Here is a 27,726-nt window from a genome sequence, read left to right on the forward strand (position 1 = left end):
TCGTGAGAGGTTCCGAGCCCAGCGGGGAGTCTGCTCAAGTTTCTCTCTCTCCCTCTCCTTCTTCCCCTCCCCCTCATTCTCTCTCTCTCTCTCTCTCGCTCTCTCTAAAATAAATAAATCTTTAAAAAATGTACTTGTCATGCTATACCACTCATTAAACTATTCTTGGAAATTTAAATAATACATAAGCACTGGAAGTAATGCTGCAGTGAACATCTTCATACACAAAACTCTGCATCCTTTGGGTTATTTCTCTATATTAAATTCCTTTAACAAGTCAGGGGACTGAACTTTTTTTCTTTTTCGACAGCTATTGTATTCCAAAGGACTTTAAGAATTCACACTTCCATCAAATGTAAGGATATACCAACTTCAAACTTTACCAAAACTTTGCAAACACTTGAGTGTTACTTTAAAAATGTTTATTAGCACATGTAAAACAGTGCCTCCTTCTTCTTTAGCTTTGCATTTCTCTAATAATTTGTGAGGTTAAACATTTTGCTTCTACTTTTTAAAACATGTTTATTACTTCTTAAATTATCTACCATAGGGGTATATAAAGAGCATCAACACCAACAGTAAACATGGATCAGCACACGGTGTTAAGTACTCAATTAGGTCCATGTGGCGAGTCTTCACGTGAAGATTATGAAGGGGACCATAATGGGGACAGCGTGAGTTGGAAAGGCTGTCCAAACTTGGGTTCACATCCTTCTTCTTCACTTACCTGTTGGGAAAACCTGGACTTCAAATTCATTCTGTAGAAGACGGTATGAACAATAAAAAGCATCAAAGGTTGTGGTGAGGATTAACTAACTCTGAGGTACAGATTGTATCCCAAGCACACAGTACGGTTCCTAACGTGCAGCAGGTGCCCAATACATATGTGACCTCCGTTAAGTCCTGTGAACACAGCAAGTCCCCAATAAATGCTAAATCTTAAGATATTTTCCCTGATCTCCTGGAACTAATAACCTGGATTTGACGAAAAGACAGAAGAATAAAATCATAAGTTCTTTATATAGATATTTGCACATGGAACGCTTTTGATGTAGAAATAGAACATGCTAGGAGAGTGCAAAGGACTCGTGATAGAAGTGAGACACGAATAATCAACATGACTTAGTTTATCGGAAAAGGAAAGAGTGTCCAGAATAGACAAATCCATAGAGACAGAACTGTAAATTAGTGGTTGCCAGGGACTGGGATAGGGGTGGGGGGATGGGAAGTAACTGCTAACAGGTATGGGGTTTCTTTTGGGGCTGATGGAAATATAAAATTAGATAGTGGTTGTAAACTTTGTAAATATACTTGAAACCACTGAACTGTGCATTTTAAAAGGTTGAATTTTATATATGAATCACATCTAAATAAAAAAATGAGAAGTGTGTTCTTTTCTGTGGCTTGTTAATTTAGAATCCATTCCAATTAAGCAAGTTCTAAGGCAAGATTAAATAAAGAATTTATTCAAAGGCTCTAATATTTTCCTTCTGCATGTGACTGAGACCCAAATTCGGAAATTAGGAGATTGAATAAACTTTAGTACCTGTTGTCCCTATCATCAAGAAGAAAATGTAAACATGTCTTGTTATTCTTTCCTACCCCAAATTAGCTATTAATTAGTTTCCTTAATTTAAAGAGTATAAAGACCACTGTTTTCAATTAGCCTGGGTCTGTTTAAACACTGAACAGTGTCCTAGGAGCTGTTGAGAACATATTATAGTAGAGGGCAACAGATCACAACACCTCGATATTACTCAAATGAAAACTGATAATTCCTTGAGTAAAGACAATAGAGATGCCTTTATAGGGTCCCTTAACTAACCAATCTGAAGGCAAAAGAAGGCAATTGAAGGTTGGAACACCACCGGTTTAACTATCTCTTTCTACTTTACAATTACTCTTGTTTGTTTTTTTTCTGATGCTGCCCTTTAAAATATCTTAGGTTATCTTTCTCTTGTCCTTTAGAATGTCTGAACAAATAATTACTGCAGAATTTAGTATTTCAGTATGAAATGGTCAGAGAGTGGACTTTTTAGTAAGACATACGTATTTGGTCTTTGTTCTTATTTCTGGCACAGAGCTCCTAAAACCCATGGAATTTCATAAGTGATGAGAGTGACAAAGGTGTCTTTTGTTATGTTAATGAGGTGACTTTTGGAGTGCGCTATGGATAGGGGCTGGCTGCCAGTGGAACCAACCATGTGATTAGAGGACTGGAACTTTTAGTCCCAACCCCCTAACCTCCAGGGAGGGGAGAGGGTCTGGAGATTGATCACCAATGGCCAATGACTTACTCATGCCTATGTAATGAGGCCTCCATAAAACCCCAAAATGACTGGGTTCAGAGAGCTTCTAGGCTAGTAAACGCATGGTGATTTGGGGTGAGTGACTTGCTCTGAAAGGGCATGGAAACTCTGAGCCCTTTTCTCCATACCTTGCCCTATATGTCTTTTCCATCTGGCTATTCCTGAGTTACAGCTTTTCGCGATAAAGTGGTAACCTAGTAAGTAAAATGTTTCTGAGGTCTGTGAGCCACTCTAGCAAGTTAATCAAAACCCAGGAGGGGGGTCATGGGAGCCTCTGAGTTATAGCCAGTTGGCCAAAAGCAAAAGTAGCCACCTGGACTGGCCAACAGCTCTCCGAATGGAGGACAGTTTTGTGGGACTGTCTCTGAATAGACAGCACTAGAAACCCATTGAGTTGAATTGTAGGACATCCAACCGGTGTTGGAACATTGCTTGGCATGGGGGAAACCCACACATTGGAACTGGGTGCAGAACCCTTAGTATCATATGCCCAAAAGGACTACACACAGTCTAATCTTATATTTAATTGGTATTAACCTGTGTCAAGTATAATTTTTCTGCTAAAACTTCAAAAGACATTCACTTTAATTATATCGATTCCAAATTTGTAACAGATTGTGTGAGCAATCACATGCAGAATGTAATTGTGTGACTATACACACAGTAACATGTATTATACCCTGTGTCAAACATCGGACTGCAACGTGTTAAGGCATCAATTTATCCTAAAATTGTTTGGTAATAAATGAAAAATGTGATTTGGCTCCCTGTTGTGTGGTTCCTTTTGCTGCACATTTTCCAGCTGTTACTTGCTTGATGGCACTCAGAATACCTGGCCACAGACTCTCAAAGTTATCAGTCAAACACGGAGGAATCAAAGTCTGGCTTGGGTTTCCTGCTTGAGCCAATAGGAAATAAAAATTATTTTTCTGCTCTTTTGTCCTACTTAAAGATTTAAAAAAAATCATATATGTGGGAAGCAAACAAAAGCCTTCTGTTCTGCTAAAACAATTGATAAAACCTACACAATAATTAATGACTTAAAATGTCAAAAAGGCACCCTGGATTTTTCCCCTTAATGAACTCAGAGTAGTTTAATTTTAAAGTGCATGTATCAGAGGGGAATAAATGCAACAAATATTTGTACTCAATTGAATCTGAGAGTTAGTAGAGGGTCCAAACTGGTAGAGAAAAATATCCACATTGCCTTGTTTCCACTTTATTGTAGGCTATAGGAGATTATAGTGAGTGTTCCTTTTACAGGAAGTTTCTTTCAACTCTTGTACTTAACAAAAGGAAACTTACCCTTAGGGAGCCAAGATTGGGGAAAGGTTTGTCTGCTCACATCAAGACCCCCTCCCCTTGTTTTATTCTCATTTTTGTGTCTTTGAACATTTGCAAGCTCTACTCCCTGTCCAAACATGGTAAGAATGAAATGGCTTTAAGAAGATCAGAATACTCTTGGGGCACCTGGGTGGCTCAGTTGGTTAAGTGTCCAACTCTTGATTTCAGCTCAGGTCATGAGCTCAAGGTCATGATCTCAGGGTTGTGAGATACAGCCCCGCATAGGGCTCTGCCCACACCCTCTCCCTCCGTCACGCCCCCTCAAAAAAAAAAAAAAAAAAGATCAGAATACTCTGGAAGCCAAGGGAGTGATACTACGCATTGGTTCTAGGAATGCATGGATGAGGTTCTTGGAGGGAAGTTACCCCAAGTTTTGAGCTATTCTAGAACAGTCATTTCTCCTAGGAAAGCCTAGTATTCCAATGGGTAGACATCGTCCCCATTTTCCCCCACCTGGTCTTTCTCTTCCATCTCCTCTGCCATATCTTGAAAGCCGTGACTGGGGGAAGAAAAACAAAACAAAACAAAACTCAGAAAAAGGGGAAGTCTTCAGAGTAGGCAAACCCTTCCAACTTTCCTTCTGATGTGGCTGAGTTGGTATAGGTATGAGAAAAAGAAAACAACAGAACTGTCCTGTACAATTCAAGAGCCCAGGATTTAAAAACTGGCTTAGTTCATTCATCCCTGAATAAATCACTAAGCCCCTCTGGGCCTCAGCTTCCTAATCTATTAAATGGGCATAAAATATCTGCCTTTACAGGTTTACTGTGAAGAAAGTACCTGACACATAAATGCTTAATAAATGCTGTTGGCCTTCCTCTGTGTGGTGGGATGGGGTGGAGGCCATGGCTGGGGGCCAAGGGGAGGATTGCCTCTAGCCTCTCCACAATTAAAGCGCCAAATGAATGTCCTGGGTGACCCTAAAGCAGTTACAGTTCATTAGGCACACTTTTTGAAAGGGGTTCACGAGAGCTCAATTAAAAGTGTCAGATGATACCAGCTTGTTCAGGGTTCTCTCCATAATACTTTGAGGGGTTCCTTTCAATCAAGACATTATAAAAATACTAGAGGATTTTTTATAATGGACCAAATTCACACTGTAGAACAAACTGTACACAATTTTTACATAAACTTAGAACTGTGTATACAGGTATATGTAATTCATATTTTTATTATAATTCAGCCTTTACTGATACAAAGATGGTGAAAATAAAACGAGATGAAAAACTGGTAGGTGAAAGTAGAACAAAATGTAAATCAAAGTGGAACACCATTCCCAGCCACATTTGAGCACCTCTGATTTAGAGAATTATAAAATTTCAAGTTTGAGGCCCCCTTAACAATCATGCAAGCCAGCCAAACACCTGAAGCATGTTATTCATTTTACATGCACATGAAGATTAGAGTCACTTGGTTTCTGATTACCCAGGCCACTTTTTCAAAGCATTTGACTCAATTTTTTGTATATGTATCCACACATAAAGATAAATTGATATAAATATCACCATACACATGCCTTTACAGTCCCTTTTTTCTCTTACATTTTGTAACCCAGGTTAACAACTTCATATATTCTTCCATATATTCCCCCAAGCTTAAATCAGTTTTTACACACACACACACACATATTTTTCTTTTTCTTTTCATCATTTGTTTTACAGAAATGGGATCACCTTACACAATATCCAAAGCAGCCCTGGTATACACAGCTTCAGCCCAATCTTTATCCACCTCCTTCATCTAACACTAACAGTTTTGTGTTTGACATACTACCAGAAAGATAAACCAATACACTTTAGAATTATTTTCAAGAGCTAAGTTGAAACAAAGGGATTCATCAGTCTTTAATTAAGCTTGGTGATTTGCACATAGCACTTTGTCGGTAAACCTTGATTCTGAAACTATTTCTAGTTTTTACTTTTTTTCTTTTCTTCTTGGTACCTGTTGTTCAAAGTACCACTCTGTCTACAAGGGTGAGTTTTCAGAGGTTTCTGGGTAAAAACTGTAGCCAAGACATATGTATATTCTAGGGGAAATTTGCACATACACACTGAAGGTCAAAGGAAAGAGTGGAGGCAGAGTGTCATCAGGCACCGTGAATGGATGATTGAGTTGCCAAGAGAAATGGGCCAGAGACTCCACCTTCCACTAGCACACCAATGACACTCATTAATGTCTCAGCCACTCAGCCACCAAGGATCTTAGTGCATTATTTGGCTTAGTGTCACAGGAAAAGCCCCGACGAAGTAATGAGCCCTCAAATCCCCCACTTCAAATCTTCAGGCTGCTTCTTTTTCTTTTTTTTTTTTTTTAAGATTTTATTTATTTATTTGACAGAGAAAGACACAGCAAGAAAAGGAACACAAGCAGGGGGAGTGGGAGAGGGAGAAAGAAGCAGGCTTCCCGCTGAGCAGGGAGCCTGATATGGGGCTCAATCCCAGGACCCTGGGATCATGACCCAAGCCAAACTCAGACGCTTAACAACTGAGCCACCCAGGCGCCCCTTCAGGCTTCTACTTAGTGCCTTCTTCCCTCTCTCAGGTTCCCAGTGCCTGGAAGGTGTCATTATCATTCCCCATTAAAACTGCTTCAGAGAAAAAACTGGGTGGATGGAACTAAAGGGTATTATGCTAAGCGAAATAAGTCAACCAGAGAAAGATAGTTATCATATAATTTCACCCATATGTGGATTTAAGAAACAAAACAGAGGAGCATAGAGGAAGGGAAGGAAAAATAAAATAAGACGAAATCAGAGAGGGAGACAAACCATAAGAGACTCTTAACCATAGGAAACAAACTGAGGGTTGCTGGAGGGAAGGGGCTGGGGGGATGGGGTAACTGGATGATGGGCATTAAGGAGGGCACATGATATAATGAGCACCGGGTGTTATATGCAACTAATGAATCACTGAACTCTACCTCTGAAACTAATAAAACACTATATGTTAATTGAATTTAAATAATTTTTTTTTAAAAAAGAAAAAACCAGAGGGACACATTCACACTAAGATCATATCATAAATGAATAATAAGAGAACTTCATCATACCTAGAGTATTGTTTGCATTTCTATAAAAACAAAAGCATTATTTTAAAAAGAAAAATCCAATAGGGTAGTTGTCAAGGATAAAAAAAACACAAAGGAAAGAAGGCCTGCAGAGCCTTTCCAACACTCCTGAATGCACACATAAGCCTCCATAAGAGATGCCCCTAAGAGCCTCTACTCTACAAAGAGTACAGCACTGGAGTTCAGAAAATCTGCAGGTGCGGTTCCAGCTCAGCTGTGCAGCAGACATAGAAACTGAACAAGTCACTTCACTGTCTAGGTCCCAGTTCCCTCATTTGTAAAGTGAAGGTCTTGATTAGATCACTTTGAGGTCACTTCCAGCTCCAACATGCCAGGGTTCTAGGATTACAGTGGCCTTTCTGAGTGGACCACATTATCATCTGGACTTAAAAGAGATCGCATGCTTGCCATGGTATCATAAAGGATTTCTTGGCAAATCCAGAATGGAAAGACTCTTCTCTACACTAGTCACCTCCCTATCCCTTAACCCCCTCCCACTCTTGAGGTAGAGAGCATGGCTTAAGGAAAATTGTAGCTTCAGTTCCATATCGATGTTTATCAATGACTTGATATCTCATAAGACTGTTCCATTTGTTCTCAGTTTTCTATCTATAAAACTAAACTCTACACTAATGTCAGGGTGATCCTTTTAAATGTGAAAAGCTGACCATGCCAACTCCTGCTCAGTCATCTGTAACAGTCCCTCATGACCTACCGTAGCAAACACTGTTGGTTGCCAACTCAGCAGCCATTTGTCCCATTTCCTCTACTTTCTATCAGAAGCCCAATTTTGTTCCAGTGTCCTCTATCTGGCCATGTACTTCAGAAGAAGTGGGTCTGTCCCCTCCAGGGGGTGAGTCCAGATTCATCTGAGCCAGTCATGGTGGTTGCATTCCCCTTGCCAGTGAACGGTTTAGGGTTGGGCATGTGATGCGATTTTGGCCACTGAGGCATGAGGATAAGTCTCATGGGGTGGGGGAAGATGCTTCTAAAGAAAGGTTTTCCTTCCTGGTTAAAAAGACACACATCAAGTCAGACAACAAACAAACCTCTCTTCCTCTTTGGTCACCTTGTGATCAGAAGAAGAGCCAGTCTGAGGATAAAACATCATACCAAGAATGGTAGAGTAGAAAAGTGGAAAGAGCCTAGGTCCTTAATGACAGAGTTGAGCCACTGAATTCAGCCATCTTGGAACCTCCCGCCTTTGAGCATATTATATATGCTAATAAATTTTCTTTAGTGCTTAAGCCAGTAGGGTTGGAGGTTTCTGTTCTTGCAGATGAACACCTGCTAACACATCTACAGTGGAAAACTAGTATGTATTTTTTGGCATACAAGGCCCTTTATGTTCCAATCACCCCATTTCTGTCATTGTACACAAGGCTTTAGCCACCCCAGACATTGCCTAGAATACCCCTCTCCAAATTGTCCACCCAGGTAAACACCACTAACTCATCCTTCAAGTTCCAACAAAAAAATATCATCCTTTTTAAAACTTTCCCTAGCCTCCTCAGGCAGACTCTGCCGTCCTAATTTCCAACAGCATTTCGTACATGCCTCCATTATGTTGCTACCATTTGCATGCCCGTCAACCACACTAGACTGTGAACTTCTTGAGGGCAAGAGCCTCAAGGGCCTGTTTCTCTTGTATTACCAGCCCCTGAGCATATTTCCGATTCATGGGCCCACAGTCAATATCTGCTGAATGAATGTAACACCTGACTTTATCTATCATTTTAGGAAAACTGTTTGCTCTTAATTTGGAAAGTTTAATTCCTTTTTATCTTAATGTGTCCCTTGTCCAATGAGCTAGACTCAAATTCACAGAGTCTGAGTAATTGAAATGTCTGAGACAACATAACCACCAGTTCCTGAGACCTTCACAAACTTTGAGAGGTGGCTTTGGAGTTCTTTACGTTTGACAGCCTGACAATCAATCATGTTCTCTTCATTAAAAGAAATGAACAGTGGAGGGCAATGTGCCCACTCCATTTGGAAAGTGTACAAATCCTATCCTATAGCTCAGCTCCAAGATGAAGAACTGCTAACACGTAACAGGGCCACCTCAGCGATCCATCCATCTTGAAAACATCAATGCAGGCTGATTTTTTAGAGTGACCAAAACTCTTATCAAAGGAAATGTGGAACAAGGAGATTTCAGACCACAAGTCCTGAATCTAAATCCATTCAGCTTAAGCTTTCCTATATGTTGGGAAACTGCTTTGCCAAGATCAGATACCATCTTTCACACCAGTCTGCACTCTGCCATTCTCTGTCCCCTCCACACACGCCACACACAGCCAGACATCTGGAAATTCCATTCAACTTCTTTCTGTAAATAAATGCAGCTTGTACTGGGAGCTCTGCTGAGTCCACATCTGCCCAGATGTGAAACAAAAGACACAACCTGCCATGCACAAGATAAACCACTGGGAACTGGAACCCACAATTTCAGCAATTCCCTATTCAGGCCCCAAGCGCTCTCTTGGAAATGTAGATCACGTTTAGTGTGACAGGGGGTGAACAATTACACTAGGGGTGGGATGACTCATTTAAATAGCATAATTCAAATATCTTATTCATGTTGCAATATAATCAAACTCCTGAGGGGCTGCTACACTCATAGCAGGAAAGGGGGAAAAAAAAAAGCAACAAAGAAGAAAAATGCAGAGAAATTCCCTGGCCTGTAGGCAGGTCCCAGAGGCCAAAGGAGATTAGGGTGAGCAGGATGCTGGCCTGCCTTAACAATGAGCAGTCCCCCACTTAACCTTCACAGGGCAAATAAGGAAATTTCCCTCTACTGTTCCTGGAGGTGGGGGGCCCCACTGACCACTTACACTGTCTACCTGAAAAATACAAATGCTAGTCCAGAGTCATTCCATCATCAAAATGTGCCTAGTACCTACTGTGTGCTAGCATCGGGGATGCAAAGAGAAAACAAAATTCCTCCCCCCAAAGTAGCTTTCACAATAGTAGGGAAGACAGACAAAACAGTGTGACCAGTGCTAGAACAGAGAGGTAGAAAAGGCACTTGCAAGAAGACAGTTGAATTGTGAGAGTGCCGCTCCAGGCCTCACAGGACACATGTCTAAAATGCCTTGAAAGATGAGTAGAATTCCCTAGAGGAGTAGGAAGGGTCTCCTGGGCTTACACAAGACGCAGAAACAAGGTGACGTGTCAAATGATAGGGAGCTGAGAGTAGTCTGGGGGGGGGGGGGCTGTTGACAGGATAGGGGAAGGCGAGAAGGGCCACTTATACATGCAGGCCCAGCCTCCAGCTGCCTCTCCAGCCTTATTTCCTCCCATTTGTTGATCCTGACTCACACTCTGGGCACATCCTTAAACACCACTCTCAGGCCTTTCTGTGCTTTCCTCCCTGAACACACACCCTTTCTCTGCCTTGAGTTTCCCTCACCTGTTCTTTCCCGTGTTCCCCTTCTCTGCCTGGACATTTCATCTCTGTGTGAAGCCTCCCTACATCCCTGGGCAGATCAAGGTGCTTGCCCCTCTGCCTCCCCCATTTGGCCACTTGCTAGGACCGACTATATTTCTACTTCAAAAAGGGCACGGACACAGTCCCTGCCTTCAGAGAGCTCAGGAACCTAAAGCCCTGAAACACAGAGCAAGACTCACAAGCCATGAATACAATCCCCAGTGCCCAGATGATCACTGCAGGCTGAGCTGCCTCGTTATAACAAAGGGTACAGGGACCGAAGTCCACATCCCTAAGCCAGCTCCACTCTGTCCATGGCCCTCACTCAACCCTTCCAATTCCAGCATCTCTCACTGCATTGTCTCAATCTATAACCCCAATCTTGTTTCGTCCCTTTAATCCTCCCTTTCAAAGATTGCTCTAGTCTCTTCTTGCCCCATAACGAGTTGTCAGGAGACAATATGACAGTAAGGGAGAACACAAGCTTTGACTTCAGGCAGAGCTAGACCTGTATCCCAGCCGCAACAACCTGATGACTTGCTGTGAATTTAAGGAGATGACAGCATTTAACTGCTCCAACACTCGGTAAGCACTCAACAAGCCGCAACCTTTGTGGCCGTTGATTAGCCTTGGGGTCATCCATCATTGCAACTATCTCTAAGCTTCATATCTACTATCCTGGGAGTTCCACCAGTTTTCTCCCTTCCCTTCTCCACCCTGTCCCTTATTCTTCAGCAAGAGTGACCTATCCTATACTGCTGTAAGACCTCCCCAGCTTCATAGAGGTGATGGCATTTTGATGATCTAAAAGACAAGTAGTCTTTGCATTTATGGATCTGACAAGAAGAGGGTATACCAGCAAGTGAGAAATGATGAATAAAGACAGAGACAGGGAAATATGTATCTAGAGTTCTTGGAGGGGACTGTAGCATTTCTGTTTGGCTGGATGGTGGGGTCCATGCCAGAGATGTTTAGAGGTCAAGATAGACAGAGTCTGAGACCATCATCTGCAGTTTTGGGGAAACCACAAGCATAGATTTGTGGGGATGGGGAAAGTGGGAGCAGGATGTAGGCTGACTTTATACAGGATGCATTGGGAAGGGAAGGGACTCAAGACACAGGTCCCTCCACAAGGATGACCCTCTTGTCATAAAAAAGTCACAAATTCAGAAGCCCTGAATTCCAAGATCTGCAACCAATGAAGGAAATGACCTTGGGACTTCAGTTGGCTCATCTGCAAAATGAGAAGCTGGACTTTTGTGTGGGGTTATCCAAGTTCAAATACCAGCCTGGTCACTTATCAGAACAAGACCTTAGGTAAGATACTGAATTTTTTGATGTTTTCATTTCCCTCATCTGTAAAATGATGGCAAGAGCAAAACACTTCCCTTACAGTGCTGCTGCAAAGACACAGCACAGACAACCAAGCTTGGCACACAATAGGAATTTAAAAAGGAAAAGAAAGAGGAAAATGGTGACTGTCAAAAGTCCTTCCAGCTTAAAAAAAGAACGAAAGAAAAAAAGAACGAGAAAGAAAGAAAGAAAGAAAGAAAGAAAGAAAGAAAGAAAGAAAGAAAGAAAGAAAGAAAGAAGAAAGAAAAAGATTCACAATGCTTCCTATTACAGTCTTTTCTTATTCAGAAAAAGATCTGAAACCCAATCTGGGCTAATTTGGGGTACAACATGAACATTTCCTTCTTATCCATAAAAAAAATTATGATTTGAGTACATAATGATCCTTTCCAGATACACGTTGTCTTCAGAATATGAAAATGTATCATTAGGAAGATAGAAAAGCAATTGTAAAAGTCCTGAAAACAATAAAACTCAGTTAAGTCTTTGATTTCTAACTCAGGCTTAGCCTGCATTTTGAAGAGGAAGGGCTATCAAACAGGTATGCAGGCACACCACTTGTGTCTTCGTGTGACTCATGGAGACTCTGGAAAGCAAACAGACCACAAAACTATGACCAAGTGCTTACCAAAGTCAACCAAACCTTAGATGTCCCCAAATTTGTCTGTGGCAGATCAGTTTCTACCCCTTGCAGAATCTGGTGACCAAAAACATATGACCTATTTCAAGACTTGAGCCAGCAAGGTCCTGTTTCAGTTCTTAAAAGAAGTCCCAGGAGTTTTCAGTCCTATTCCACCCTCTACACACCTTGCACTTACCCACCATTAGGAAAACATTTGTCACACTGCAGTTGGGTTTCTGGATGTCTGTCTTCCCCAGAGACTGAACATACGGACATGTCTCCTTTGTGTTTCTCTCCCCAGTGCCTCTTGTACGACTCACCACACCTACTATATATTCAACCCCTGTGATCCAAGGCAGCCTGACACCAAAGTGTGTCCTAGTCTTGCAATTACACCCACTGCATCCCTAAGAACTGAAGAAAAAAATACCTGGAATACATGGGCAAATGAGCATTCACATCCCATGCCATTCTCTCCACCCCAAATACCCTTTCTTTCATTTTTGACACTTCTCAGATCTCCTCCGGAAGACATTTCCTTATTGATTCCCACTCACTTCTGACTATGTCTTGCCACTGTGCCTCTCTTAGCAGTTAGTACTCAATGTGTGTTAGAGGAATTGTCACCTCTTTCACTCTGCAGCAGTGTGCTGCCCTGAGGAGGCTTTCTCTGGGCTCTGCCCTTTGGCTCTCCTTCTCCTTCATCTACTCAGAAAACTCCCCACTTCCTAAGCCTCCCTCTTCCTGCCCTCCTTTCCCACAGAGGAAGCATCTCTGAGGTGGGTGGAGCAGGGCCCAAGTCAGAGATTCTCACCCGACTGTTCATCACAATCATCTAGAGGTTGGAAAATAACAGATGGGGGCTCTCTGCTCCTCCCCATTCAACAGACAGCAGCATCTTCTTGTGCTGTGCCAGCTGCATCCCCAAGATATGATGGTGAAGGTCAGAGTAAATGGATTTGGCTATATTGGGCACCTGGTCACCAGGGCTGCTTTTAACTCTGGCAAAGTGGACATTGTCACCACCAATGACCCCTTCTCATTGACCTCAAATACATGGTCTACATGCTCCAAGTATGATTCCACCCATGACAAAGTCAATGGCACAGTCAAGGCTGAGAATAGGAAACTTATCATCAAAAGAAAGCCCACCTCTGGGGCACCTGGGAAGTTCAGTCGATTAAGAACCTACCTTCAGCTGAGGTCATGATCCCAGGGTCCAAGGATGGAGCCCCGCATTGGGCTCCCTGCTCAGCAGGGAGCCACTTCTCCCTCTCCAGCTTACCCTGCTTGTGCTCTCTCTCTCTTTGTCTCAAATAAATAAATAAAATCTTTAAAAAAAGAAAAGAAAGCCCATCTCCATCTTCTAAGAGAAAGTTCCCGCCAACATCATGGGGTGATGCTGGTACTGAGTACCTTGTGGAGTCCACTGGGGTCTTCACCACCATGAAGAAGGCTGGGGCTCATTTGAAAGGTAGAGCTAAGAGGGTCATCATCTCTGCCCATCCTGCTAATGCCCCCATATTTGTGATGGGTGTGAACCATGAGAAATATACAACTTTCTCAAGATTGTCAGCAATGCCCCCTATACTACCAAATGCTTGGCCCCTCTGGCAGGGGTCATCCATGACAACTTTGGCATAATGGAGGGACTCATGACCACAGTCCATGCCATCACTGCCACCCTGAAGACTGTCGATGGCCCCTCTGGGAAGCTGTGGTGTGGTGGCCAAGAGACTACCCAGAACATCATCCCTGCTTCTACTGGTGCTGCCAAGGCTGTAGGCAAGGTCATCCTTGTACTGAACCGGAAGCTCACTGGCATGGCCTTTCATGTCCCCACCCCCAACATGTCAGTCGTGGATCTGACCTGCCATCTGGAGAAAGCTGCCAAATACGATGACATCAAGAAGGTGGTGAAGCAGGCATCAGAGTGTCCCCTCCAGGACATCCTGGGCGACGCTGAGGATCAGCTGGTCTCCTGTGACTTCAACAGTGACACCCACTCTTCCACCTTTGATGCTGGGGCTGCGTTGCCCTTAATGACCATTTTTGTCAAGCTCATTTCCTAGCACAACAATGAATTTGGCCATAGCGACTGAGTGGTAGATTGTGTGGTCTATGTGGCCTCCAAAGAGTAAGAGCCCCCTGGACCACCAGCCCCAGCAAGAGCAAGAGGAAGAGAGGGGCCTTCGGCTGCTAGGGAGTCCTTGCCCCAACTTCTCCCCCAACACACTGAGAATCTTCTGACCTCTACACGGTTTCCATTCCAGACCCCCTGAAGAAGGGGAGGGGCTTGGGGAGAACTGCCTTGTCATGTACTATCAATAAAGGACACTGTACCCAGCCAAAAAAAAAGGAAAAATAACAGATGGGTATGTGTGATCATTGCTTTCTGGAAGAAAACAGATCACAAGTCACTGTTGGAAGTGTTCGCCTTTGAAAGGAAGGACTGAGGCCTGGATAGAAGGGGTACAGACTTTCTTTCTGTACTGTGAATTTTTACTTTGGGCATGCATGTCATTTAATTTTCTTAAAACATGGAAAAAACAGATGCTCAGGGTCTGCTCCCAGATATGATTACTTAGAATATCCAGGAAGGGGCCTCAGCAGCCGTATTTTATTTAAAGCTTTGGGTGATTTTGATGCAAAGGCAGAGTTGGGGCCCATGGAGGAGAAAAAGGATATATTCGAGTTGTCTAGGGGTGAATGCACATGTGATTATATGTGGGAGGGTGGGGGTTGGGAGCAGGATTCCACAACTTAAAAAAAAAAAAAAAAAAATTCCCCTCTCCAAAATTCTTTGCATAGAAGTTCCTTAGCCTTCTCCCCAGAAGCCAGTTCAGACAGTAGGCTCAGTCTCCGGAGCCTAAGGAAAGGCCAGAATGAAGCTTGTTCCCCATTGGAGGGTAAATAGTGAAAGGTGACAAGTACGGACTCGGGAGCCAGGCAGCCCAAGTTCCGGTCCTGGCCCTAACTGTGCTTCCAAACACTTTTCTCTGCCTTCGTGACCTCATTAGGGTTGTGTGAAGATGGTGTGTGCTGCTATGTCCAGAGTACTTAGAGCCAGGCCCGGTAGAGGAAAAGCACAGTGTAATCACTGGCTATCAGCACAGGAAAGCAGGGGAGCCCGTTGTTACCAGGAAAGCTGAAGCAGGTCATCCCCTTCTTCCTCTGTGCCCCTGCAGAGCCACACTGCTGTCCCTGTGCCATCACACCACGATGCCATGATCTGTGTGCATGCCTGTCTGCATGACTGGGGTATTAGTGCCCTATGGGAGACACCACTTCCCGTGGGATTTGTGTCATCCCTTGCACAGATAGCAGTGGCCTCTGAGAAACTGTAAAGCGTGCCAAGGAAGGAGTCACTTAGTTACAAAGCTGGAGCATCTCTTTCTTCCAGGAAGCCATCCTTGACCTAGCCACATTTAACTATCTCCTCCTCTTCCTCTGTGGACTCACCTCCTGGTAGCTGGTCAACAGTCCACCACCTGAGGCTGAAATTCCATCTCTCCCCGCAGGCGAGGGCTCCTGGACGATGAGCCTTTTCTTCTCCCGTGTTACTTACACACGTCCAGATCTCCGTGCATTTCTTGGCACACAGCAGGAGTGCAATAAATGTCTGTTGAGTCAGATTGCTGTTCTCCTCTGACCCTGCTGACATTCTCCGCGACACCTACAGGAGGCAAACAAGGTGTGAACCGGCCGTAGAGTCTCCATATCAGTGCGGGTGCGGTGGGGTGGAGGCAGAGGTGGCTTTATCTCTAAGAGAAGCTTTTTTTTTTTTTAGTAAACAGTCTGCACATACTTGAAAAAGAGGAACGGGGCGTGCCCTCGTTCTAAAATCCTAGATAATTTTACTTCATCGGCAGCACGGCCCTTTGTTCTTTATTAAAACTGCATAGGAATAACCTTGCCACGCTATTGCTACTATTAATAATGTGTAGACCTTATCACATTACAAATTGTATTATGAAAATTGAGTGCCAACACCAGGGAAAACTGATAGGACAGAGCTACCTCATTCTCTGATAAGGAAGCGGACTTCCTTCGGACCTGCGCTGGCTCCCTTCTGGGCCTGCGAACAAACGGCAGCCTCCTCAGCCCCCACCCCCTGGGCCTGCGCGCCCCAGTCAAAGGGATCCGTAAGGCCCTTTCGCAAGGTGCCGCCAGGCCTCCTAAATAGAACTGGCCACGAGCTGCGGCTCCGTGGCCAGCAGTTTGCCTTCAGAACCACCAGCAGGCCTTTCAAAATGACAGGAACCCAGTCCAATCCACACAGTTCTCAGTTTTTATAGGGACATCTTTCCATAGTTTCACCTCAGGCTTCCAAACCACACTTGTAAACAGGGCGTCGTCCTCACTTTGTGTCTTACCCTCCCTCCTGTGTGAACTAGGAATTCTTCTCATCTCACTAGCTCCGCCCCTCTCCCCCCCCCCCAGGGGCTGCCCAGGGGCTCCCCAGGAGGATCTCAACTCCCTCTTCTGAGGGTGGCGCTCTGTGAGGAGGCTACGTGCAGCACTGCGTCTGTGGGAAGGAGAAGGTTTCCATCCACAGTTTATTAAACCCAGTTCGGCGGGGCCCGTCCTCCATTAGGAGCTAGAGCACCGTGTCCACCCTTCCACGGGACGACCCTGAGGGGAATACCTCCGCAGGGCTTTCTTTTGCCTACGAAAACCAAATGAGGTCTGAACCCAATGAGGGTCTGGTTTAACTTCCTCAAATCACCCCCTTATTCTTCCTGGGAAAGACCTGCCCAGCGACCCAGACTGATTCTCCGGATTTCAAATGCAAATTGCACACACTCGCATGCACACACAGGCACACACACGCTGTGAGAGTTTTTATGGGGTAAATGGTGGCGTCGTGAACGTCCAAGTTCAGCACCACTTTTTAACTTTCCATCACCAGGCCTTATCTTTCCAGAAAAGAGATGAAAAGGTCTGAGGGAGGGAGGTGATCATAGAGATGGGAATGGCTTTTATTAAAAGAGTGTTTTCCCAGACCTTAACTAAACCTCATCCACTTTCGTCAGTCAGGGCCGACAGTTGAGAGCAATATTAGAGGAGGTAATTGCATGTATCAGTCAACAGCTTTTGTCCCGCGGCCGCTGAGAATTACAGTAAAACGGGGCACAGGAAAACAGCATACTGGATTAAAGGCAAAAAAGATCTTTCTCCAGTTTCTCTCTACTCACCAGCTGTTATGTTCCGCGGCAGAGACAGAAGCAGCAATAATATCTGGGGGAAATCTAGCCTACCACAGTCTGGGGCTTTTTTTTTTTTTTCCTCCTTCTGTTTTTCCTCCGCCTTAAAAGTGATTAAGCTTCGACTTTAAAGAGAAACTTTTTCAAAAAGCATTCCATCTCACCATAGCAACTAAGCTATTGACCGTATATGAATTTTTCTCCCATTCAAGTATATGGACACATATAAACCGGAACCTTCTACCGTTGCTCAGACTGACTATAAAACAGCCACCTCAGAGCTGCTTGATGTCACTTGGTAACACGTCCCCCGTAGTTGCTTAAGTAAACAGTTGGCAAGACACAGATACATTTTAGGTACATTTGACTGTAAATCACATCAAGTCAAATCAAACCATGCTGAAGAGTTAGCAGAGGGGTCTGAAATTCACCCCCGGTAAGTGGGAGTTGGAAGAAGAGAGAGAGGAGAGAGAAATGCCTGTCCTTGTGCACCAAGCACGAATCCACACAAGAGAAGTGTGATCGTCACTAGGTCCCCAGTGCTCCGGACACCACACCCTGGCTCCCTTACCCCCACGCTAAAGGAACTCCCTTTCTCTCAACCATGAGAAAATAACGAAGCCTGTCCAAAAGCTGCCAGAGACTTTGGACACAAAAGAGGAGCATTCTTAGGGTCAAGCCGAGGGTACCTGAGAGGGAGAAGGACAGAAACCAACTCCAGCAGGATATCAGGGACCAGAGAATCGTGGCCCTGGGTCATGTCTAAGTGCTTCAGGGAAACCAGGCGCAAAGCTGAGTTTGGCCAGCTCCACTGTGATTCTGACAGAGACCCGTCAGGACATGGATGCAGTGGACCACAATAAAGCTGTTGTTATAAATGAATTTGATTCTTAAATACTTGAGATCCTATAGCCAAGATCAACTTCATGATGCAATAGTTAACAGGTTTTGTTTTGTTTTTTACAGATCAAAAGCTGACGTTTAGAGAGGTAAGGCAACTCACCAAGACATAGCCAATGAGTAATACAGGCAGGATTCAAACTCAGCTCTGTCTTTCCTAAAGCCTTGCTCATCCCATTACAACTTCATCCTGGGGCGGTGCGTGTCTAGCAGTACTTGAGTATGGACTCCAGGGATGTAGGGAGCTATAGGATAAACCTGTAGCATCTTCCTGGGACATCAAATTTATTCAAATATAGGTGAGTATCAAATGGAACAGGACGAGTAGGGTGGTGTGGGATTAAGTAATTGCATTAATCAATATTTTATAACACACTTTTTCAAATTAAATTCAATGGGTGTATTAGAGAGCAGGATGCAATATTCTTATTTTTTAAAAAGATTGAATAGGTAATGAATTAATATGATTCAAATTCAAACACTATAAATAGTACAAAGTGGAAAGTTTCTCTCTCACTTATCCCCGAGCCCCAGTTCCCAATTCCCTTCTCAGTAGACAAATTATTACCTATTTTATGCATATGCATATATACATATGATAGGGGAAGTACATATGTAGTCTTTTTTTTCTTCTTTAAGAGAATAGTAGCCCACTAGACATGCTTTTCTGCACATTGCTCTTTTTCATTAAACAAGAAATCTTGAAGTTCGTATCTATAAACAAAGTACTCCCTCATTCTTGTCGACAGCTGTTAGTACTTCATTAAATTGATGCATCATTATTTATTTAACCAGTCCTATTAGTGGACTTTCAGAATGTCCTGAAAACTTTGCTACTACAAACAATGCCTCAATTAATAATCTTTTACATGGATCACTTCACACATTTGAGAATATGTATGTGGGATGCATTGCCACAAGTAGGACTGCTAGGTCAAAGGCATTTGCATTTACATTTTGACAGATATTAACAAAGTTCTTTCTACGGAAGTTGTACCAATTGGCAGAGAGCCATTTCTTAGTATTATCAAACTCTTCTACGTTTGCCAATCTGACAGGTGAAAAATAAAATCTCACTGTCGTCATAATTTGCATTTTTCTTCTTCTGGGTTGGGCTGAGTAGCTTTTCAGGTCCTTAAGAGCCATTTCTCTTTCATTTTCTGCAAACTGTCCATATCCTTTCCCCCTTTTTATGGGGTTTGGGACTTTTTTAATTGGCTTGCAGCGTTCTTTAGAAGGTACAGAAGCTAGCCCTTTGAGACTTGAGTTGTACAGTTTCTCCGGGCCCACCAGTCTGCCTCCTCTTGTCAGTTTCCACTGAGAAACCCAGCCCCGCCATGGGCAGCATGGCGCCAGCAGCCTGACTGGCCCCATGTGGATCCATGTTGACTCATCGGCACCTGGACTTTTCCTGAAACCCACTCGCTGCCTGGCCAACCTTCCTTCCACATCCTGGGTTCTTTCCCCAGGGCCTGCTCTTGTCCAATGGACATCCAAGTCACCCTGATCTAGCTATTCCATCTCCAGGCTCCCCTGAAGAAGTGAGGAGGTAAGAGAGAGGAGAGAACTGGTACAATTTCTCAACACCAAATCCCCACCCAGTATTTATACACACCACTGTTTCTCCTCCACTAAGCATTCTCAGTATCACGTAGAGCAGCTTGATGATAATAATCACTATCATGTATTGAACATTTACTGTGTGCCAAGCACCGATCAAAGCACTTTACATATAATAACTTATTTCATCTTCAGAATGTCTCAGGAAGGTATTATTATCATCAACCCATTCTACAGATGACAACACAAGTGACAAAAATGTTCAATAATTTGCTATGGATCCTAATGCCAATATAAAGCCAGGACTGAGAGTCAGGCACTCTGGACTATATATCCATCCAACCCAACCGAGCAGGTATTCTGGCCACCACTCAGGTAACATATATCACATGCATGTACACACACCTATACACACTGCAGTGCAAGGAAATTTCACTAATATTTTATGAGATTAAGGAATACTTTATCCTAGTACCAACATGATATGAGGTCTTGTGGGGCTTATATAAGCCATGATATTGCAAGTTAAAGATGTATGAGGCCTTAGCTTGCCTAGTTTTAACTGAAAGCCAAGTAAGTTGTACATAAGTCTGAGGAACTATCCGTCAACTTTCAAATAATCAAGGAAATAATATCTAGGAAAACATGGCTTAAGAACTGGGACATGGGCCGATCCCATGCGCCTACCTGGAAGTGATGTTCTATTATTGAAACTTACACAACTCTCATATCCAAGGCAGAAATGCATCCCAACCCTCAGCACATGCATATGACAAGTCTTACTACAATAAGTGACTTAGGGACGCCTATTTGTGCTTTGTATCTTCAAGGCCTAGGTCTTCAAAAACAAACTCCCCCGATTCAAACCCACATTTCAAAGCCAAATATTCTGGGATGGACAGGATGGCCCCCAGAGTGACTCAATCAGCTATGTTTCTGCCATGCCATATGAGGCCAGCTCATGTCTGCCCTCTGTCTTTTCTCATTCCCTGGATGACCACAAAGGAGAAAAAAAATCAGTCTGTGTCCCACTGAAGGTGGCCAAAGCCACACAAATGTATGAAGCCGGAGCATGGGATCACCACAGCAAAACTGCTCACAGGACTAATAATTCATAATAGAGTTCAAATGACTGTTGAGGCTTAATTGGTTAGTGTTTTGATAAGAGACAAAATCTTCAGCAAACGAATGACTATAAATGTAGAATTTGGAAAAATCAAATGAAATCGGTGGGATAAGTGTCTGGGTGGGAGATACCCCCTTGGCATTTCCCAAATCACACTAAACAATATCTACCATTTCTTTCATTAACTCAAAATTTCACACACACACACCTGCAATATCATGTATACATCAGATTATTCATTACAGTATTATTTATAATATCACAAGATTAAAAACCTAAATATCAATTTGGGACTGTTCAAATAAATTATGGCATATATATAAAATGGAATACCATGAAGCTATAAAAAAGACCAAGGAAACTCATTATATACTATGTAAAAAGAGCTTCAAGATACAGTATTGAGGGGAAAATGCAGAACAATGCATGTACTACACCACCATTTTTCCATAAAAGATATTGAGATCAGCGGGAGGGAAAACACATATGTGTTTGTTAGTGCATGCATAAAGGAATTCTGGAGGGAGACACAAGAAAACAATAGTATTTGGTTGCCAGTGGGAAGGGGAAGTGGGTGGCTGGGAAAAGCAGGCCTCACTATATTCTCTTTTGTTCCTTTTGAATCATGTAAATGTATTACCTATTCAAAACTGTCCCTGTCCTTGAATGGCTCACAGCACAAACAGATAAACACATGGACAACGGGGAAGAGCTCGTTTAAAATATCTAATAGGCTATAACACGAAGGTAAGAAAGGAGTTAAATACTTGGTCCTGAGCCAGAGAAAATACAATTGGAAAAGATCGTATTCCTCCTATTTCAACCACCGTTTCTATTGAACATTTCTGGACTACTCCAGGCCCACATCCTGCAGGCATAGTTAGTTCATGACTGAACACCCAGGGGGCTCCTTCCTGGGTCCCCTCAACTTTGCAGATGTAGAAACTGAAGTACAGCAGGGTGAAGGGGTTCGCTTCAAGCCATGTGGGTGGTTGGCAGTCCCAAGTGAACCCGCCATGGCGTCCCTTCTGGCAGATGCTGACGCTACCGCAAAGCCAGTGGCTTTGGCCGCACTCAGGACCAGCCGAGACACAATTTGATCTGTGGAGATTCCACTCATCAGTCCTCTTTAGAGACACTGAATAACCTGTGTGCCCACCAGCCAGTTAGATGCTGCCTCCTCTCTCCTCAGCTGTGGCAAGTGAGCAAACTTGTCCGAGGAAGACAGAAGTCATCCTCTCCCAAGGAGTGCTCATCAGTCCCCGAGCTCACTTGGTCCCGGCCACCTCGTGAGACCGGCACTCAGATCTTGGAACTTGTAGTTTGGTTTTCGTGAAGAAGAAAATGTGATCCTCTGTGCAGTTAACAAACTGAAATCTCGACATTAAATTACTGATCTTGCCTTAAATGAGACAAAATGATGGTCCATCAGCCTGTCATCCCCACCCTTCAGCCTCTAATGTCCAGAGAGCAATAGAGCGATCTGTTATCATTTGCAAATCTGCGCGCACCCTGGCATGCAGCAGTGAGCATGGTTCGGCACCTTGTGGCTTCAGGAACAGACTAGGGCTTAACCTGAGGCAGCTGGAGTCCTCAGGGATTTCAGAGCCCCAACTTGCTAACATGTCTTTCGTTTTTCCACAGTACTGCTCTTCCTGTCCGGGACCTTTCGTTGCTCCCCAAACTCCACACAGTTAACCGTTGATCTCCCCTCTGCCCTCCTCATCAGCCTCTTTATTCTTCTTGCTCCTTTCTCTGAGCTTCCCAGCAGCAGCCCCATCCTAAAAGTAGCTCCCCCCACCCCGCCTTCATCCTGCCTGCTCTTTCATCTGGGGTGCTCTTCCTTTTTTCCTTTCATTTCTAGGTGTCTTTAGAATATGAAGGGGAAATCTCACTTTGGCAAATTTAATAATAAAACAGTCATAATGTATATCACAAAAGTGATGAATATTTATTGAGCATTTACTTTTTACCAGGAATTGAGCTAAAATATATATATATATCCAGCAAGCACGATCTCGGAATAAAAACATCTTCTGTTTGGCAAACTATTTTTGTCTCAAAACATGAATGGTCCCTGGAAACAGACTGTGATTGGTTTCACCACTGTCCACTCTCTATGATGACAATAATCGATTGTGTTACCATAGGACAGCTTTCAAGTAGCCCTGAATTGTGTGACAGCCACACTCTAGAACAAACCATCTGGCTGTATGTTTGCACTGTAGCCAGAAATGGGAGGATGGATGACCATCCCCTCCCACCCTGGGGGAGCCATGAGACAGAGCTGTCTCAGTTTTATTCTTGTGCTACCCAAACTCAGATTTCAACATCTTTCGCCAGAACCACGTCACTCTTGCTTGAAATGTTACCTCAGTCTGCAGCGATACAACATGACAACCTAATGGCCACAGTTTTAAGAGTTTGGAAGAGAAATGAGTGTGAAGATGAGCTTTGAAAATCTCTTGCTTCTACCTACAAAGTTCTTATCAAATGTAACTGCCTGGGTTGGGGACTTTGATAATATCTTCTTCCTAAGGAAATTCCACCAGAACTAAAGATCTAAATAACTCATGGAGCTTGTGATACTATATGTTCTATGCACCTCATTGTCCACTTATTTAAATGACTCGGTTGCTATTTATCTTATTCATTCTATTAAGATAGTATCTGAACCTGCCCTCCCCTCCTCAATCCCCCCCCCATTGGTCTGCCTTCCACATGCTGCCATAGTGGTATTTCCAATAAAAATATCCCAAGACCAATAGGTGTTCAAGAAATGTGTTTTTAACAAACAAATGAATTAATTAGTGGTCAAGAAAAGCACATTAAAACAGGAAGCTTATTGTTACCCATCAATCTACATTTTTTGGTTTTGTGTATTAATGATTCTTCCCAGGGCCGGCAGGAATGTGGTAAATTGAGCATCCTCATATTCTTGACGAGAGAACTTGACAACACAGTTTTTCAAAAAGTCTTCATACCCTTTCATTCCTAATAATTCATTCTTAATTTATCTTAAGAAAATAGCCTAAATATTGGACGGAGAAAACAGCTTTCTGTAGACAGTGTCTCCCAAACTGGAAAATACATGGAGTCTAGCAATACTAAAATGTGCAGTCACGGTGGCACAGCCACTTAATGAAGTAGTATGTAGTTATCAAAAGTGATTATTTGGGGGCCTGCCTTCGGCTCAGGTCATGGTCCCAGGGTCCTGGGATCGAGCCCCACATCGGGCTCCCTGCTCCGCGGGAAGCCTGCTTCTCCCTCTCCCACTCCCCCTGCTTGTGTTCCCTCTCTCGCTGTGTCTCTCTGTGTCAAATAAATAAAATCTTTAAAAAAAAGTGATTATTAAGTTTACATAATAATTAACAGGTGAAAAAAGGTAACAGCACATGCACATTGTGATGACTACCTATGTCAAATATTCCGAGACACATGCAGAAAAGTGCTAACAAGGAGAACTAGAGTTGAATTCTAGCTTCCCCATTTATGAATGGTATAAGTTTAGGTGGGTTAATCTCTGTGGCCAATTTCCTCACGTTAATTATAATGCGATGATAAAGATAATAATAACAAAGTAAGTGCTGTCTTCGGAGTGCTGTGGCTGACGGGATAAGCAGTGAACAGATACACTTACTATGATGATGACTATAAGGGTGATGGAACTGGGCTGTTCTGTCTTTGTTTCCTAAATCCTCAGTGATGTGCTAATAGTACACACATCAGCCTGGTGATCTCTTTATCTTTCTCCTCTCTGGTCTGGGAGAAACGCCTGGATCTGGATTACTTCAGCCATGGTACTTTTGTCCTCTTCTTCCTAGAAATGCCTATGGTGCTTCCTGCTTGAAACTATTGCTCGCCAGTGCTCTTTTGTTGCCTGGAGTTCGTCATTACATTTTTTATGGACATGATGATCCCCAACTCCCCCAGACATGGCTTTCAGGAACAGGGCATTTTGGGGCCCTCCTCAGGGACCCTTTGGCACAGACCCAAATGTGCCACAACAAGTTAATTTGATTTTTAAAATATGTTGATTTGGCTATTGCACAGATAGAAGCATGCAGATTGCCCATAGTTTCAACATCAGCTCTTTTTCCATTTCTTCCTTAATCATATTTTATTTCTCCAGAGTGGCATAGGTGCTAAAGAAACAAATAAATCCTAGGACGGTTTTCCTTGATTTGTATTTTACACCCACTTGGTTTCACAACTCAGCAGAACCTGAAGTTCATCTTGTCTCTGAGATTAACTAATTTTGTACCTTTCCCACACAGAAATAAGTATAATAATCGAGGCCAGTGGTATTTAATTCTGAGAAAAAAAGGATGTACCCATTGCAAAGCCAGAGGGTAGGCCATCTATGACTTTCTGGGAAGAACCCTTTGGGAGGCAGGATTCCCTTCAACAATTTGAAGGATGCTCCCCATCCAAAGGTAAGTATTTCTGCTTAGTTTTTTGGGCCCGTTATTTCACTAGGGCAGGAGCCCTGCAAGCAAATACCTTTAACTGTGCCAGCTCCTTTTTTGTTTTCCACAATTAGCTTATCTCCAATCATATAAACACACACACACACACACACACACACATGATGACAGTCTTTGGTTATGGAGGTGAAACAGGAAAATAAAGGTTTCTTCAACTTTGAGAGTTAGGTTTGAGGACAAACCAGATTAAAGCTTCGATGGATATACAAAATAATAGATGAATACTGTTGTCTGCCTTCCTGAAATTATTTTATTAGAAAGAACATATTAATTATAATGGAAGCAAACTTGGACTCTGTGGGTTTCTAAAAAAAAATTCCTTTGTAGCATCACGGCAGGATTTCCCACCATTTTTCTCTTTCTGATGAAATTAACTCCCCATGGTTGGTCAGCAGGATAATCTAATTTCAGCCAATCAGCTTGGGAGCTGCCGTTGACCTCACAAAGGGAGAGAAAAGTATCTGCAGTCATAGCAACCACCCGCTCAGCTCTGATCATCTCTGGACCCTTCCGCCTAATGACAGACACCGGCTTGCTTCTTAGATGATTAATCTTTTCCCCTGTGAACCTCCTTGAATACATTAGCCAAACCAGTCTGATAAATTTGTTTATCCCAAGACAATCATTAGAAAATTACCTGCAAAAGTAATTCTCACTAGAGCAGTTTGTGAATGGGAAGCCATATGGCACATGAGAACAGAAATAAGCAATAAAATCTCTTGCTGTACGTCGCAACAGGTCAGGGAAGATTTTCCCCCTTTAAACTTTATCATTTTACATCAAATCACAAAAGCACAGTAGCCCCGAGCCCATTTTACACAAGCAGAAGGACCTTATACCCAGTTACTGGTCGTTCCTCCAACATTGTACCTACTATGTGTAGGCTCTAGAGATGCGCCACTGAATATGAGCTATCTCTGCCGTCCTCACTCCCACAGCGCGGTGAGAGGAGACACATGTGTAAATAGATAATTCAGCACACCATAAGGGCCATACCCGAGACAAAACAGAAAGCTCTGAGAGCACTGAAAAGGAAGGGATAACTGTCTATTTTTCCAGAGTCAACCAAGAGTGTCACGGCTATGACATTCGACTTAGGCAAAAAGGATGAGCCGGACTTTTCCAAAATGGACGAGTATCCTAGGCAAAGAGAAGAGCTTTGGAAAGACATGACCTTTGTGGACAACCGTGATAAACTCCTGGGCAACAGCGTGTCTGGGGCAGGGGGATATTGGCCACATCTCCTTCCAGGGAAGTGAGACTAGAAGTGTGAGTTGGGACAAGGTTGACAGCACTTTGTTGGATGGCAGGCACACAGTTCTAGGGCTTCAAGAGGGCTAGACAATGAGGATAGACGGGAAGGGCCGACCGGGAAGCTCTTTCTGAGACTGAATCGAGAATGAAATTGTTGGCGTATCCTTGGTGATGCCCCTCATTTGCGGGAAGAATGGGAAGATAGTGAGCATTGGTTGAAGCCACACAGCTGATATGGGCCATTTCCATATGCAGTCACTGGACCCACTACTAAAGGGTCAGTTTGATGAGTGGGAGGGAGGGCGGGGTCTCCATTTGGTTGAGAGGTTTCAAACGAGAGAATGTATTTAAAGCAGCTGATGAGACAACAGTGTGGTCACCAGTGTGGGCATAGCCTAACTGACCCTAGCGGCTTTTATAAATCAACATTCGACGAACCTCACCCAGACCAGGGGTCAGGCAGCAGAAGCCTGGACAGCAGCCAAGGCAGTCTGAGTGCAGATGTGGACTCGAGCGGTGGCAGGACGATCAGGCCTACACCCGAGGTGCCAGAGCAGCACTCTGGTTCCATGAAGACAACTTCAGAAACACAGACTGGAATGAAAGACAGCATGTGGCTGGACTCATCACTGATAACGTTCTCCAAAGCTACTCAGGAACCCCAGCACAAAATATGCTCCAAGCCCAGACCAAGACCCTGGGCCGGAGGATTTCTACGTCTAAAGGTCTGTCTAGTCTCCGAGTCTCTTGTGTCTTTTTTTTTTTTTTAAGATTTTATTTATTCATTTGAGAGAGAGAGACACAGCGAGAGAGGGAACACAAGCAGGGGGAGTGGGAGAGGGAGAAGCAGGCTTCCCACTGAGCAGGGAGCCCGATGTAGGACTCGATCCCAGGACCCTGGGATCATGACCTGAGCCGAAGGCAGACGCTTAACAACTGAGCCACCCAGGCACCCTCTCTCATGTCTTTTAAGAGAAGGGTCGCTCATCAAACTCCAACTACAGGAGCCTCAGAAAGAAGCCGGTCATTAAGCTAAGGAGTTGGTATTTTCTATAGAATTTTCCA

At 43.5% G+C, this 27,726-nt stretch overlaps 1 pseudogene; it reads left to right on the forward strand.

The window, feature by feature from the left end:
• Positions 1-13,061: 13,061 nt before the first annotated feature.
• Positions 13,062-14,268, forward strand: LOC123834574 (glyceraldehyde-3-phosphate dehydrogenase-like; annotated as a pseudogene).
• The last annotated feature ends 13,458 nt before the right edge of the window (positions 14,269-27,726 follow it).

Source organism: Mirounga angustirostris, unplaced genomic scaffold (assembly GCF_029215605.1).
Source record: "Mirounga angustirostris isolate CCGP_5_RB_7025 unplaced genomic scaffold, mMirAng1.0.hap1 SCAF_1, whole genome shotgun sequence".
Lineage (NCBI taxonomy): Eukaryota > Metazoa > Chordata > Mammalia > Carnivora > Phocidae > Mirounga > Mirounga angustirostris.